Here is a 14,481-nt window from a genome sequence, read left to right as displayed (position 1 = left end):
GCCCAGACTCAGGAGGCAGAAGCTTTTGGGGACTTGGCATCTCCCCACCACAGACAGCTCCCGGCAGCCAGGGAAGCATGGCAAGGTCCCAGGGTGGTGACGTAAGCTCTAGGGCCTCTGAGAACAAACACGAGACGGACGAGTGCGTGTGCTGCGCACAGCAGGGTCTTGTCCGCTGTGGTCCGCGCGTGAATTTCTGGATGCTGTGGCAGCCAAGTCTGTCACTACTTACAAGCCTGGCCTTAATACAACTTCTGAGTAGGTTTTTAAGCTCATCCTGAAAACAGGGCTATTAATCTGGACCTCTGGGAGCTGGCCGGGGGGTTACATGAGATAATGTATGAACAGCCTCTGGCATAGAATTTGCCTTGGTAAATGAGGACATTATTCTTTTCATGGTCATTTATATTAATTTTAAAATGATTCTAGAAGGAAGTCCACTGACAGCCAGGTTCTCTGGTAGCTTTATTTTGTTCATAACTTTAAAAATCCCTTGGTAGGGGCCATTTGGAACAATCCAAGCCCCTGAAAGCATGAGGCAACCTGCCCCTCAACCAAGAGCAGGTATCAGGGTTTCGCCCTCACCTCTAACCTGGACACGGATGAAGCCTTCTTCCCGACAAGCAGGAAAGAAAGCTTTCTCTTGTCTCTCTGAGTTGGAGCTTTAGGGGAAAGGAACGCTGCCCCTTCCTTTCGCCCTGCCCTCCCCCACCATGTGTCAGGCTGCCTCTTGACACGGTAGGAACAGTCCAGGCACAACGCCAAGGCAGTGGCGCGAGGGGGCACCGCTGGGAGAAAGCTGGGTGTGGCCAGAGAGTTGGGGTGATGGGCACTGCCTGCCAGCTCTAAAGTGGGACCCCGGCTCCTGCCCTCCCCGAGGGCTGGGAGCTCCTCCCCAGAGTCTGGCTCGGGCCTGAGCTCCTTATCTCCTCCATACCAGCCTTATCAGAGCAATTCAGTGAATCCACCAAGAATGTATTGCTGCCCTTTCAGCAACCAAAGTGCTTGTGGAGCTGGCCTTGGGCCCTGCTCTTCCAGGAAGCAGAGCAGCAGAATGAGCCAGGCCAGAGCTCCAGCTTGAAATGCCCCCAAGACCAGGACCAGTGATGCCCCTCCATCCCGGTGAGAGCTAAGCAGCTTCTATAATAAATTACAATTCAGCCACGCACAGGTACAAACTGACAGCTGGAGGTGGGAGGGATGGGGGAAGGATCAGAAGGCAGACGATTTTTTGGGCAGTGAAACTGCCCTGTATGCTACTATCATGGTGGATAGAGGTCATCATACATTTGTCCAAACCCGTAGAATGTACGACACCAGGAGTGAGCCATACTGTGAACTTAGGACTTATGGTGATCATGATGTGTTGACATTTGTTCATCAGTTATAACAAATGTGCCACTGGGGTGGGGGATGTTGTTGGTGAGGAAGCTGTGCATGGGCTGGGGGCAGGGGGCATGTGGGGAATCTCTGTACCTTCCCCTCAATCTTCCTGTGAACCAAAAACTGCTTTAAAATAATAAAGTCCTAAAAAAAAAAACCCCAAAACTCCGACACCTCACAGGTTTCATTTGGCTTTTAAAGAGAATAGGAAGAATTCCGCTTACTAGATATAGAAGGAATGAGGAAATCCAAAATCACCATTAGAACCTCAGATTTCTGCAGGCAAGGTCCACCCCTGGACATGAATCTTAGAGGGCAAAAGTTTAAAAAGAAACATGATATTTGCATAGTCTCAAAATACTCTCCCCCAAGCAAATTTCTGTTACCGACAAAGAGGAAAATGGCAACTTTGGAGAAACCTGGCAGATTTTACCTTAACTAAGTGACCAAGGGGTTAACATCCTCGGTAATTGGACACATTGTGATCATGTATCTCCAGATACTGTGCACTGAGGAGGACATGCCACCCCTGTGACATCCTTTCCTATATTGCATAACTTCAACCTAATTGTAAGGAAACATCAGACAAATTCAAATTAAGGGACCTTCTAAAAGTCAATTATTAGTACTTGTAAAAAGTCTCAGGGTCTTGAAGGACTAAAGAATTGTCATAGACTGGAGGAGATTAACGAAAAATGACAAGCAAACATGACATGAGACACTGGATTAAATCTTGAAACAGGGAAAAAAACTATATATATTTATATATACGTATGTGGAGGAGGAAGTCTGTACTGAATAGTACTGTGCTGATGTTAATTTCTTGGCCTTCAGAACTGTAATATAGTTGTGGGAGATGTTAATATCGGGGAAGCTGAGTGACGGGTATATGAGAACTTGCATCATTTTTGCAATGCTTCTGTAACTCTGAAGTGGTTGCAAAATAGAAAATCAGGAATGCAGTTGTGTAATGATTTGCTTGATGCCTGTGTCCCCTGCTAGGCTATAAACTTCTCAAGGACAGGGGCCATGAATGCAGTCATTTTCATCATTGCACTGTTACACGTGTCTGACACAAAGGGGGGATTCAATAAATCCGTGCTGAGTAAATAGACTCACGGATATTGACACTGAAAAAGTCCATGGCATATTATTGAGTGAAAAATACAGGACACAAAACAGCACATATATAGTGTGTCAGTATTTGTATAAACAAGAAGACTAAGGTTTTACAAACCAATGTTGACTGTGGTTGTCTCTGGAAGATAAAGTTATGGGTAATTTTCAGTATGGAGATTCCTCAAAAAACTAAAAATAGACTTACCATATGATCCAGCAATCCCACTTCTGGGCATATATCCAGAGGGAACTCTAATGCAAATAGATACATGCACCCCAATGTTCACAGCAGTCCTATATACAATAGCCAAGACAGAGAAACAATCTAAATGTCCATCAACAGATGACTGGATAAAGAAGCTGTGGTATATGTATACAATGGAATACTACTCAGCCATAAAAACTGACAACATAATGCCATTTGTAGGAACATGGATTCTCCTGGAGAATGTCATTCTAAGTGAAGTAAGCCAGAAAGAGAAAGAAAAATACCATATGAGATCGCTCATATGTGGAATCTAAAAAGCAAAAACAAACAAACAAACAAAAACAAAGCATAAATACAGGACAGAAATAGACTCATGGACAGAGAATACAGACTTGTGGTTACCAGGGGGGTAGAGGGTGGGAAGGGATAGACTGGGATTTCAAAATTGTAGAATAGATAAACAAGATTACACTGTATAGCGCAGGGAAACATACACAAAATGTTATGATAAATCACAGAGAAAAAAATGTGACAATGAGTGTGTATATGTCCATGAATGACTGAAAAATTGTGTTGAACACTGGAATTTGACACAACATTGTGAAATGATTATAAATCAATAAAAAATGTTTAAAAAAATAAAATTAAATTAAATATATTACATAATAAAAAAATACCGTATGTTATCACTCATATGTGGAATCTAAAAAAAAAAAAGACACTATGAACTCATCTACAAAACTCACAGACATAGTAGTAAACAATCTTATGGTTACTGGGGAAAGGGAGTGGGAGGGGATAAATTTGAGAGTTTGAGATTTATAAATGTTGGCCACTATATATAAAAATAGATTTTAAAAAAGTTTCTTTCGTATAGCACAGGGAATTATGTTCAGCATCTTGTAATAACCTTTAATGGAAAAAAATATGAAAACGAATATATATATATATAATTCATATATATATATGCATGACTGGGACATTGTGCTATACACCAGAGATTGACACATTGTAATTGATTGTACTTCAATTAAAAATAAAAATAAAAAAAATTATGGGTAATTTTGCTTTTCATCTTTTGACTTTGTTATCTTTTCTAAGCATATTTAAAGGGTCATAAAACTACTTTTCTGTGCAGAAAAAAGTGGACACGGACACACACACACACACACCACATCTTCATTTCAAAGAAAGCATGAGCATCATGGCCAGCACACCTGGAGCCAGCCCTGGAGGGCTGGGCGGAAGATGCATATGTCTGAGCCCTGGGCAGCAGTGACCCAGCTGTATGGTGACTGCAGCCAGAGCGGGGCAAAGGTGCCCAAAGGATGGCTTCTCTGCTCTTCCACTTCTCAGCTTCTCCATGCAACCAGCCAGCATTCCCTGAGCAAAATTGTCAAACTAGCGCCTTCACCTCCTGGGGCTGCCATAACGAATCACTACAAACCAGGGCAGCTTAAAACAACAGAAATTTACTCTTTCACAATTCTGGAGGCTGAAAGTCTCTCTGAAATCAAGGTGTCAGCAGGGCCATGATCCCTCCAAAGGCACTAGAAGAGAATCCTTCCTTTGTCTCTTCTTGGTTTCTGGTGGCTCCCAGCCATCCTTGGAACTCCTTAGTTTATGGCTGCATCATTCCCTCCTCTGTTTCCATAGTAACGCAGCTTTCTTCCCTGTGTGCCCTCTATGTCTCTATATCCAAATTGCTCTCCTTTCTCTTGTCAAGACATCAGCCATTGGATTATTGGATTTGGGGCTCACTCTAATATGGTATGACCTCATCTTAATTTGGTCACATTCACAGGTACTAGGTGTTAGGATTTGAACATGTTTGGTGAGGGGATGGGACACAGTTCAACCCACTACAGCCAGGAACTTTCCCATACCCATCATCTATTACTGTATAACACATCACTTCAAAATTCAGCTGCTTAGAACAACAGCCATTTTACTTGCTCACAATTCTGTGAGTTAGCAGTTTGGGCTGGGCTCAGCTGGGAGATTCTTCTGCTAGTCTCACCTGGATTGCTAGCATGGTGACAGTGTTCTAGTAGCTTTGCTGGGGCTGGAGGGTCCAAGATGGATGGCCTTATTCATCCGTCAGACTCTTGGTGCCAGCCAGTCTAGTGAGTCTCCATTGAAGTGGCACTGGTCTACTCCATGTGTCTCTCATGCTCCACACACAGCCCAGCACATTCTAACAGTACAAGAGCAAAAGCTGACGAGCCTCTTGAGACTAGGCTACTGCATTCTAGCGGTCAAAGCAAGTCATAGACAAGCTCAAATTGAAGGGGTAGGGAAACCAACTCCACCTCTTAATGGACGAAGAGTCACATTGCAATGGGGCATACACGAGGGGATGAAAGTAGTTGTTGAAACTATCTTTGCAAACAATCTAACATAGTCTCCAAGTTCTGGGAGGATAAGATGAACGGAGGCAGGCCTTGCCCCTAAGAAGCAAGTGAAGCTGCTGATTATGATGCCCTGGGAATGAGCCATGCATTAGAATAAAGGCATGGGAGGAAGCAGTGCATTCTTTGGTGTCTGTGGGGGGAGATAGTATGAGGCAAAAACTCGGCTGCCCTCTGATTCTCAGGTCAAAGGCCCTCTCACCCTTGTCTGGTTCTGTAATGACCCCCCATGTCCTGTGCCCTTATGACTCCAGCACAAGCTCAGATAATCATTGCTGGGAATCATAACCTAACCAGAAAGCAAGGATGGCATGATCTGAGATCCCCAAAGAAGCAGCTATATCCTCATGCACAACACTGACTATGGCAAGAGATTTTCAAACCAGGGAGCTGGTGTGGAAATGGGCTCGGAGTTAACCCATGGCAGAGTCCCCTCTTCCTTCTCTCACAGGCAAACACTTGCTGTTTTCTCCAGTGACTGCCCAGGAGAGATCTGGCTACCCACATTTCTGTGGGAAAAAGGCCTCTGAGGGCACACATCTCACGTGCTATATAGAGGTGGAACCGTGGCTGCATTTACTCATTGTGTGAAGTATGGGGTCATAGGGCTTTTGTAAGAACCAGTGAGAATGATTTGCAAACTGGAGCGTAGTCTGTAAAGATGTGTGTTGCTCTTAGCTCATTCCTTTATCCATTCATTCACTTATGCAACATTTAACTTTGTCTTGTCTGTCCAGAGTAGAACCCTCCTTCCAGGACCTGCTTTTCATCCTTCTCCAACCGTGGGCTTTGAATAGGAGCTGCAGTCTTCTTAGATATGCTCTCCACAGGGTCAGCCCAAGGATGGGTGACTGGTTCAAGGTAGGCCAATCAGCAGTCTGGGGTCTTTAATGGAAGAGTGTAGAGGTGGCCTAGTGCCCCCATAGATTTGGAGCCAGAAAACTCTGGATCCATTGGTTGTCATGTTCCCCCTCACAGGGAGGAGCTCAAGGGGGAGCAGGAGATACAGGTGAATCCTGGAGCTGCATCCATTGGTTCCAGCTCTCTCTGAGGCCCACCCACACCCTCTTCTTCCTGCAGTTATGAGATTTTTTTTTCCAAAGAAACTTCCTTTTGCCTAAACTTGTAACCAAAGGAATCTTGACTAAGACAATTTATTCATTCAGTGTTTCCTGGGCAATTCCACCTGCCAAACCCTGGGGATACAACAGAAGGCCCAGACCCTTTCCTCTGGAAGGTCATAGTCTAATGGGGGTGGTGGAGGAAACACCAGGCAGTGTGACAGGCGCTGCCTCAGTCATGGAACAGAGCAGACACGCTCCGCTTTGCTTGGAGAGGTGCCCACCCTCGGCCTTAGGCCTGTGGCTGAGTCTCCCTGGTGATGGAGGAGGGTGTGGGAAGATGGTGGACATTTTAGATAGTCTTAACAGCCTGTGTAGAGACATAGAATGTGGGTCAACACAGCCTGGTTGGGGAACAGAGGCATTTTGAGGGTCTGGGGCTCAGGTTTTGAAGGAGACAGAGTCAGATCAGAAAGACCCTGTGGACCAGGCTTGAGAGTATGACAGAGTGGGAAGATGCTGGGGAGCTGGACGCATCCCGGGTCATCCTTAGCTGGTGTGAGATGCACAGGTGAGGCCCAGGAGCTGGCAAGACCATGTGTGGGGTGTTATGGTGGTGACCCAGTTCCACTTACAGCCTTCAGCCTGAACCTTGGGATATGCACTTGGAGGTGGTCAGTAGGAAGGGTGGGGATCAACTGTGCAGACAGGCTCAGCCTCCTCCAGTGCTCTTGTGCCTGGCCCTGTTTCCAAGGTGATGGGAGCCAGGCCCTTGGTACACCCAGCTGCCAGCAGCACTGATCAGCAGTGATATCATGTGGACTGGCCTTGCTGTAGGTACCACGCCCTCTGCTCCCACGAAAGCCTGGAGCAGGCTGCCCTGGCAACAAATGCATCTGCTCACCACTTTAACAACAATGGTGAGTGAGCCCTTTGGCTCAGATGGGAGGGAGGCAGAGAACTTGGAGAGGACCTTCATGGAGGCCCCTCAGCTGCATAGGACCAGAGGGGTGGTCTCCTCCTAGAGATCAGAGCCTTTCCTTCCCCAAGTAATCCCTAAGTTCAGTGCTGCACACCAAGCTAAAAGGCCCTCACACCAAGGGCAACCAAGAGGTCAGCCCCTGCGGAGTCCATGATGGGGTTAAAAGAGCAGGTGTTCGGCTTAAGGCAAAGGGACTGTCTGCATGCATGCCCCCAAAGCTGTGCTCAGAGATCAGTGAACATCACAGAGGCCACTGGGAGGAGAGGGTCTGAGCAGATGAAGGGCAGGGGTCAAATGACCAGAGTCACGAAAGGCTCAAATACATCTTCCTGGACCCTCTGCCGGTCAGCACCCCGTCTGCCCACCCAGCTCCTGAGCACCTTGGTCAGCCCCCCGAGTAACGGGTCTATCTGATTTGTAAACTGTTTGCCCAGCGGGCTGTGAGAGCCTGGAGGACAGGATCTGTTGGCCACACTGCAGCCCTGGCTCCAGCCTAGGCCTGCTGTGGGTTGGAGACCGGGAGGAGGAGATGTTGGTGCATAAACCGTCACTTGAGCAGCTCCCATGAGGACCTTAGGGAGGCTAGCAGCAGGTGTCAAGGCCAGAACGGCCCCAGAGACAGGAGGGCAATGTCTCGGACCAGACTGGAAGGGCACGCAGCAAGCCCAGGCCAGGGAGGGGAGAGGAACAAGGGGACCCAGGCTGCCCCATTGGCAACATGCTACCAGAGAAGGCCGAGAGCCAGGAAGACAGAGATGCAGGGAGGTGATGGTAACGGCCCTGTGGCGAGGGTGTGGGCATGGCGCGGGGAAGGACTCTACAAGTAAGGAGGCTCAGGGGCAGAGAATCCATGGGCCTGGGCCCCCTTAGAGGAGTCCTAATGTGAGCAACATAAAAGGTGTCAGATCTTGCCTGGACATCATAAGCAAGGCCCCACAGCTAGGCTCAGGGAGCCCCAGGAGCAGGAGTGTCCAGGCTTCCTTAGGAAGTTTGGGAAACAGCTCCAGGTAAGACCAGGTGGACCCTGCATGCAGGCAGGCGAACGTGCTACAGGAGCCTGCAGGCTGTGAAGGGACCCTAGGGAGACGCTCTGGGGGATCCTCAGTAACTTGGTCACATGTGACACCGGGGCGCACTCAGCGATGCACTGAGCTGCAGGGGGTGGGTGGGAGCTGTGGAGCTGCAGGGAGGAACAGGATGGGGGTCAGAGCCATGCCCCTCTTGGGCCAGCAAGTGTGGAATGAGCAGGACTGAGCTGGGTGCTGGGGTGGCCTTTGATTACCCAGCACTTGGGGCAGAGGAGAAACAGAGGTCATTCACCAGTGGAGAAGAGCGAGGGGCGAGGCAGGAATGGGAGTCAAGACCACATCCCAGGAGGCAAGGGTCGAACGCTGTCCTGATTGCCTAGAGGGACCAGGGAAGGTGTGGAGGCAGGAGAGGCAAGGTCAGTTTGCATTTTAGGAGGAGCTGGAGACTCATCCCGTGGGCCCCGCCATCCCCACCCCAAGGCTCACAGTGCTCTGCTCCCTGGTATTTCTCTGGCAGCTCTGGCCTTAAGCTTCTAACAGTGACCTACGGGAGGGCTAAGGGAGGCAGCCAGGGGCCCCGGCAGGGAAGCTGCCCCTGGGAGAGTCCCTGCTGGGCAGTGGCCACAGGAGGGATCAGGCCCAGACTTGCCCAGACCAGAATCCCTGGACCTGGGAGGAAGCGTGACCATCAGGTCTCACCTAGTGTGGAGCCCCCTCTAAGCAGCCCATTGGCTCCTCGAGGGCTGCGAGCCTTTCCATCCCGCCGGCCCTCCCTGCCCCGGCTTCTCGTTAGGCTGGACTGGCCAAGCTAGAAGACTCCAGGGCCCCACTTCAGCCCCTTCACTCACCTGAACCCGTGTCAGGTCTGTTGCCTGCCTCCCTCCTCAGGCTCTAGGCGGGGCCCACCTGAGCCTGGGCTCCTCACCAGCCACCAGGGCTCGCTGATCCCACAGCCTATCGGGCAGTTTGGGCCAGGACAGGCAGCCGGGCACTATCTTCCCCAGCATCTGCCAGGGATGCTCAGGTCCCCAGGACCCAGCTCAGCTGGGGGCCACACCCTGCCCCTCTGCGCAGCCCCAGCTGGCAGAAACCAAGAAGATGCTCAGAGCAGGGCTGGGAGCTCCCCCGCCCCTCCCCTATGCACTGGCACCTCCCGCCCCACACTCACTTGCCTCCTGGGACAAGTGGTGAGAAGCCCTGTGGCACTTCCTCTGTGCTCCTGGGAGGGGGTTTTCACCTTGTGGGGCCAACGTGGGGGCAAGTGATTCATCCATTTCAGCAGCAGAAAACAGACACAATCTATAGCTCCCCACAGGAAGAGGGAAGAGGATGCCAGAACAGATCCAGGGTGGGTGAGAGGGAATCATAATTTCAAGCATCATTTTCAGCACCTCCTCTAGTACTGTGCTGGCCGCGGATGGTGCCACGGCCCTGCCTTGGAGGAGCTCCAGCTGGCTGGAGGCAGGTGATTAAAAAACTCACAATATGTGGAACGTTTGTGAAGAAGGAAGCAGAGTATCTACAGGAACTCTGATCAGAGGCCTATGACCTGGGAGAAGCCAGAAAAATCTCACGGAACAATAGCATCTGAGCTGAGGCCTACAGGTCGAACTGGCCAGTTAAAGAAGGGGCTTGTGAATAGAAGGCTGGTGGCCGGGGTGAAGGCAAGCACAGCAGCATTTGGGCAGGAGTGGAGGTGGAGGGGGACCCAGAGTCATTCTGCATGGCTAGAGAGTAGAGGGCCCGGAGAGAGGGTGACCAGGACAGCATGGACCCCAGGAGATGCCTGTTAGCTGGAAGGGGGTTTTTTGGTCAGATGGTCACAGAGTGGGTTGGAAGGAGGGGATATGATCCTGCCAGGGTCCTGGATGAGCTTCCCAGGATCGTGCCCTCCAGAGCACTCACCTTTGCTTCTGTGCCATGCGCCCAGATCATAACCTCAAGGCTAAACCACAGGCACATCCTACAATATGTCCTCCTGGGACCGCCAGCCAACCGTATTCACCCTCATTGACCACATAAGAAACTTATTCTGCAGGTAGGCAGAGTGTCAGAGCGAAGGCCCGGAAGGGTCAGAATGAAGGCACGGAAGAGGTCCAGGGGTCATGCTTTGTGTCACACATGTATAGATTCCCTGGTTATGTAAACTTGGGAAGTCAAACAGGCAGTTTCCTGCAGGATTTTTCAGAGCCTTTAATGGGCTCGGGTGATAGAGGACATACAGAGGATGTACAGCATGGAGAGATGCCCGAATGCATTTGGCCATGGAATCCTTTTGTTTCTTTTCTTTTCTGTTGTTGTTGTTGTTTTGAGGGGGTAGAGGGAGCTGGGAGTGGGAAAGGTAATAAGGTTTATTTACTTATATTTATTTTTTAACAGAGGTACTGGGGATTGAACCCAGGACCTCGTGCATGCTAAGCCCTCACTCTACAACTGAGCTATACCCTCCCTTGGAATCCTTTTGTTTCTGATGGAGTTCTTGTCTCCAAGGAAACACTCTGGGGCCTGCTGGTCTGGACAGTACAGTCAGAGACTGGACTTTGGAAGCCTCCCTGCCTTATGCTTTGTGTACGCCCACTTCAGTGCTGTCCTTGAATTTGAGAGGATTGGTTCACTGAGGGGACATGAGCTTCCGGAGAAGCTCCCCGAGCCCCGGCTTCATGAGGTGCTAAGGCTTCTGACCTTCTCCACTCTGCGCCCATTGTCTGTCTGTGGTTAAAGTAGGAACACTCCCAGACAAAAGAGCCCCTCCAGGTCACCAGCGGCACCGGCAAGGGAAGCGCAAGGGAAGAAGTCACAGTTCCCGGCAGCACTGGGGCTCTGGGGGCCGAGGCGGGGAGAGCCTGGGAGAGGGGGTGTTGGAGGCTTTAAAGGCTAAACATGAGAGATTTGGACTTGGATCCTGGGGTATCAAAACCACAGAAGGTGCTTGAGACAGGGATGACCTGATCAATCCACAAACCATTCCAGCCTGGACTCACTCCCAGCAGAAGGGATTCCCGGCATTCCTTCCTCCCCGTGAGCTCCCAGGACTTGCCTCCCACCCTCCCCACCACGTGACCTCAGTCACAGCCTGTGACCTCCAGTCTCACCCCCGATGGAATGGGCCAGCCCTGACCCAGCCATGCCACCCCTGACCTTGGCCCCCTCCCTGCAGCCTCCTTGACCTGGTGTCTCTGGCTCCATTGCCCGCCTCAGGCCCTGAGGCGGCCTCACAGCCCTGCCTTAGCAGACAGCTGTGTGCTGGGCTTTCCCAAGGTTGCTGCCCTCCCCGCAGACCTCTCAGCGGCACCACCTGTACCTGCCACGCCCCTGGTCATCAGGCACATCCCTCAGCACATTTAAAGGAGGGTCGTGGCTCTGGGGCACCAGGCATTATCCAGGCATCAGGAAGATGCTGGTGGGTGGCCTCCTCCTTGGCCCAGCCCGCTCTGCATCCTCGCCTTCCTGGAGCCCGTCTCTGGCTCTCTGGGAAAGGGCCAATCAACCAGGCCAAAGACTGGCCTTTGGGGTCACCCTGACTAGGTTGCTAGACACCTGTTACACTTATAATAGGCAGATGCTAAAAGCCGCCTGGGGAGAGTGGGTGGAGATAGAAGAAAGGGTCCTGAGAGGCTCAGACTGTGAGGACCCGCTGCCCCCACCCCATCCCTGGGATGGTTAATGGTCCATAGGGCTGGGCTAAGGCTGCTGTCCCCCTGTCCTCTGTGTCAGCGTGGGATGGGGTTGGCTACCTCCAGGGTTCTGACTGACTCATCCTTTCTTTGATGCATTAGTCCTTTGATGTGGTTCTCCTTCTGCCTTGAAGAGGTGGCTTTTCTGATCTCTGCTGGGGTCCTGGAGCCGGGGTCACTAGGGTCAGCATTTTTTACACAGATACGTGCACACATACACACAAACACCCACGCACCATACTCGACACCCTGGAGCGCTTTCGTTGGAATTCTCTCTCCCGTGGCTTCCATGGAGGGTCAGAAGCCTGAGTACCTCCTGAACCTGCTGAAGGAGTCCCTGCTGGCATGTTAGGTATTTTTACAATTGTTCTAAATCCTATTATCTCATCCTTCTGAATAGGCTCTGCGACTGATCCTGGCTGAATACGTGACTGACCACCAGCCACCAGCCGGTCCCCTGCTGCCCTCACTCCCAGGGAGGTGACAGAGAACCCTGGGGCGGCAGAGAGACCGAGACTTCTGGGTCTTCAACAGACTTTCCCCTCCTGAGGTCGGGGTTATGGGAAAAACACAATTATAAAAATAGAAAGGAACAGTCTTGACCACATGGGATAATTGTAAAAACCGAATGGTGTTTCAAAGAAAAACAGAACTAAAATGATAGCGTTGACAAGCTGGGAAGAGCTCAGAGAGAATTTTGATCTTTCTTTCTAGCCAGCAGTTACCACATTAGTGAATTTTATACTTCTCTGTGTTATTATTTGCTTAATTCATTCAACAACTATTTACTGAGCATCCAATCTCTGCTAGGGACTTTCTGGATCAGGGACAAAGCAAAGATGCTGCCCTCTGGGTGCTTAGATTCCTTGGGAGGAGAGGGGGAGACAGAAAACAGTAGCAGTGTTCATAATAAATTAGCAGAGGACAGGAACATCAGAAGGTGGTAAATGCTGAGGAAAACAGAAGCGGGATAAGTGATGCCGGGGTGAGGGCAGGTGGCAGCCTTCAACAGAGTTAACAGAAGGAACCTCAGGGGTGGCGGTTTGGCATGGCGTTCTCATTATGAGAATGGCATGGGGCATTCTGCGGAGGAGGGGAGCAGCCTGATGGGTCCTCACACTTGTGAGAGCCCCGGGAGGTCTGCACCCCGACGCCTCCTGCAGGGAGCGGCACTTGCTGAGAGTCCAATAGATACTAAAAACCAATGGAATGAATGAATGAATGAACCCAAGCTGCAGATTATGTCCCCACCTTCCCAAAGAGATAGAAACCTTAGCTACTTCTGAACAAAAATGTTTCCAGTCTGGTCATTGTATCTGGACCTGAGATTCTTGTCCATATCACTTGGGGGGGGGGTTTCCAAATTCCTCAGCCCCAGACCCCTCCCCAAAGTCCTGATTCCTAGGTTGGGTGGGGTCCAGCACGAGTGTGTGAGTGCAAACCCACCCCCTGTATTGAAGTGAAAAGCTTCAGTCTGGACATTCCCAGATACCACCAAGTCCTCCGCATCTGGCAGCACCTCCAGCCCCAGGGCACACGTTGAGTGAATGAGTAAATGGATGTTGACTGAATTCACGAACATCTGAGTACACGAAGATGGAGTACGAATTGCCCTTCCTGATGTGTTTCTGCAGAGCTCTGAGCAGCGGAGCCCCTCCTCGGAGAGAGGATTGCTTAGGAATGAGACTGGATGAGACAGCCCAGTGCCCCCAGAGAGCAAGGGCACCCACTTGGGAGTTGGGGCTTGGAAGGAGGTGGCCGTTTTCACTTCCCTTTCCACGCAGGAGAGGCCGCCCACATTCCAGGGACGGGGACCGATTTCTTCCTGTAGGAAATGCCAGGGCTGTGAGGACAGGACCGTCTCCGCCTCCCCGTCCCCTTCTTGCTTCTCCCCCTGGGCCAGCTGCCCCTCTGGGAGCATGAGGCCCAGCTCAGGGCATCTGGGTCTCACAGACTCCTGGCCTGGCCTCTTGCTTGCAGGTGTTGGCTGCCAGAGATTTTTGCATGTGAACAGCAGAGAGCCCCCCTTATGATCTTGACATACTTGGAATAAGTATGATCACTTTTTTTCTCTCTTCCCAGAATTCAAAAAAGGCCAGAAATTCCACAAGGCCTCTGACTCAACTTCAATTTCTCCTTCCTCTTGTGCTTCCACCCCTAGCCCTGTGAGCTTGAAAGAGCAGCTCCGGGAGCCTGAGCTCCCCAGCCAGGCCGGAGGCTGTGGGCACACCTGGTGGCGGGAAGGAGTCCCCTGACCCCTATGAGAGGGCAGCTCTGCACTGCAGCAGAGCAGATAGCGGCGAGTGAGGGGCCCAGCACAAAAGAGTCAGGCAGCTGGGCTGTGAAACCTGCTTCCTCCACTCATCAGATTTGCAGCAAATGTATTCCATCTCTGAGCCTAGGTTTCCTTATGTCTAAGATGGGTGTCTCAATAGTTTCTTTCTCTTAAGGAGGCTGTGAGGATTAAATGAGATAATACACAGAGAACACTTCACAGACAGTAGCTATAACTATGGCATTTTTTTTTTAGCATTGAGCACCTGTCATATATCCACTACTGTACAAAGTTCTAAGACCCTGAACTAAAAATTCCAAGCCTACAGAGATCACCTCAC

At 50.6% G+C, this 14,481-nt stretch overlaps 1 long non-coding RNA gene across 1 annotated transcript; it reads left to right on the top strand.

Annotated features, from left to right (window-relative positions):
* The first annotated feature begins 4,398 nt into the window (after positions 1-4,398).
* Positions 4,399-12,549, top strand: LOC140685747 (uncharacterized). Its single transcript, XR_012059240.1, has 3 exons — positions 4,399-4,480; positions 5,859-5,982; positions 12,267-12,549. It is a non-coding gene; the product is annotated as an uncharacterized lncRNA (long non-coding RNA).
* The last annotated feature ends 1,932 nt before the right edge of the window (positions 12,550-14,481 follow it).

This window comes from Vicugna pacos, chromosome 1 (genome assembly GCF_048564905.1).
Source record: "Vicugna pacos chromosome 1, VicPac4, whole genome shotgun sequence".
NCBI lineage: Eukaryota > Metazoa > Chordata > Mammalia > Artiodactyla > Camelidae > Vicugna > Vicugna pacos.
This window is presented reverse-complemented; position numbering and strand designations above follow the sequence as displayed.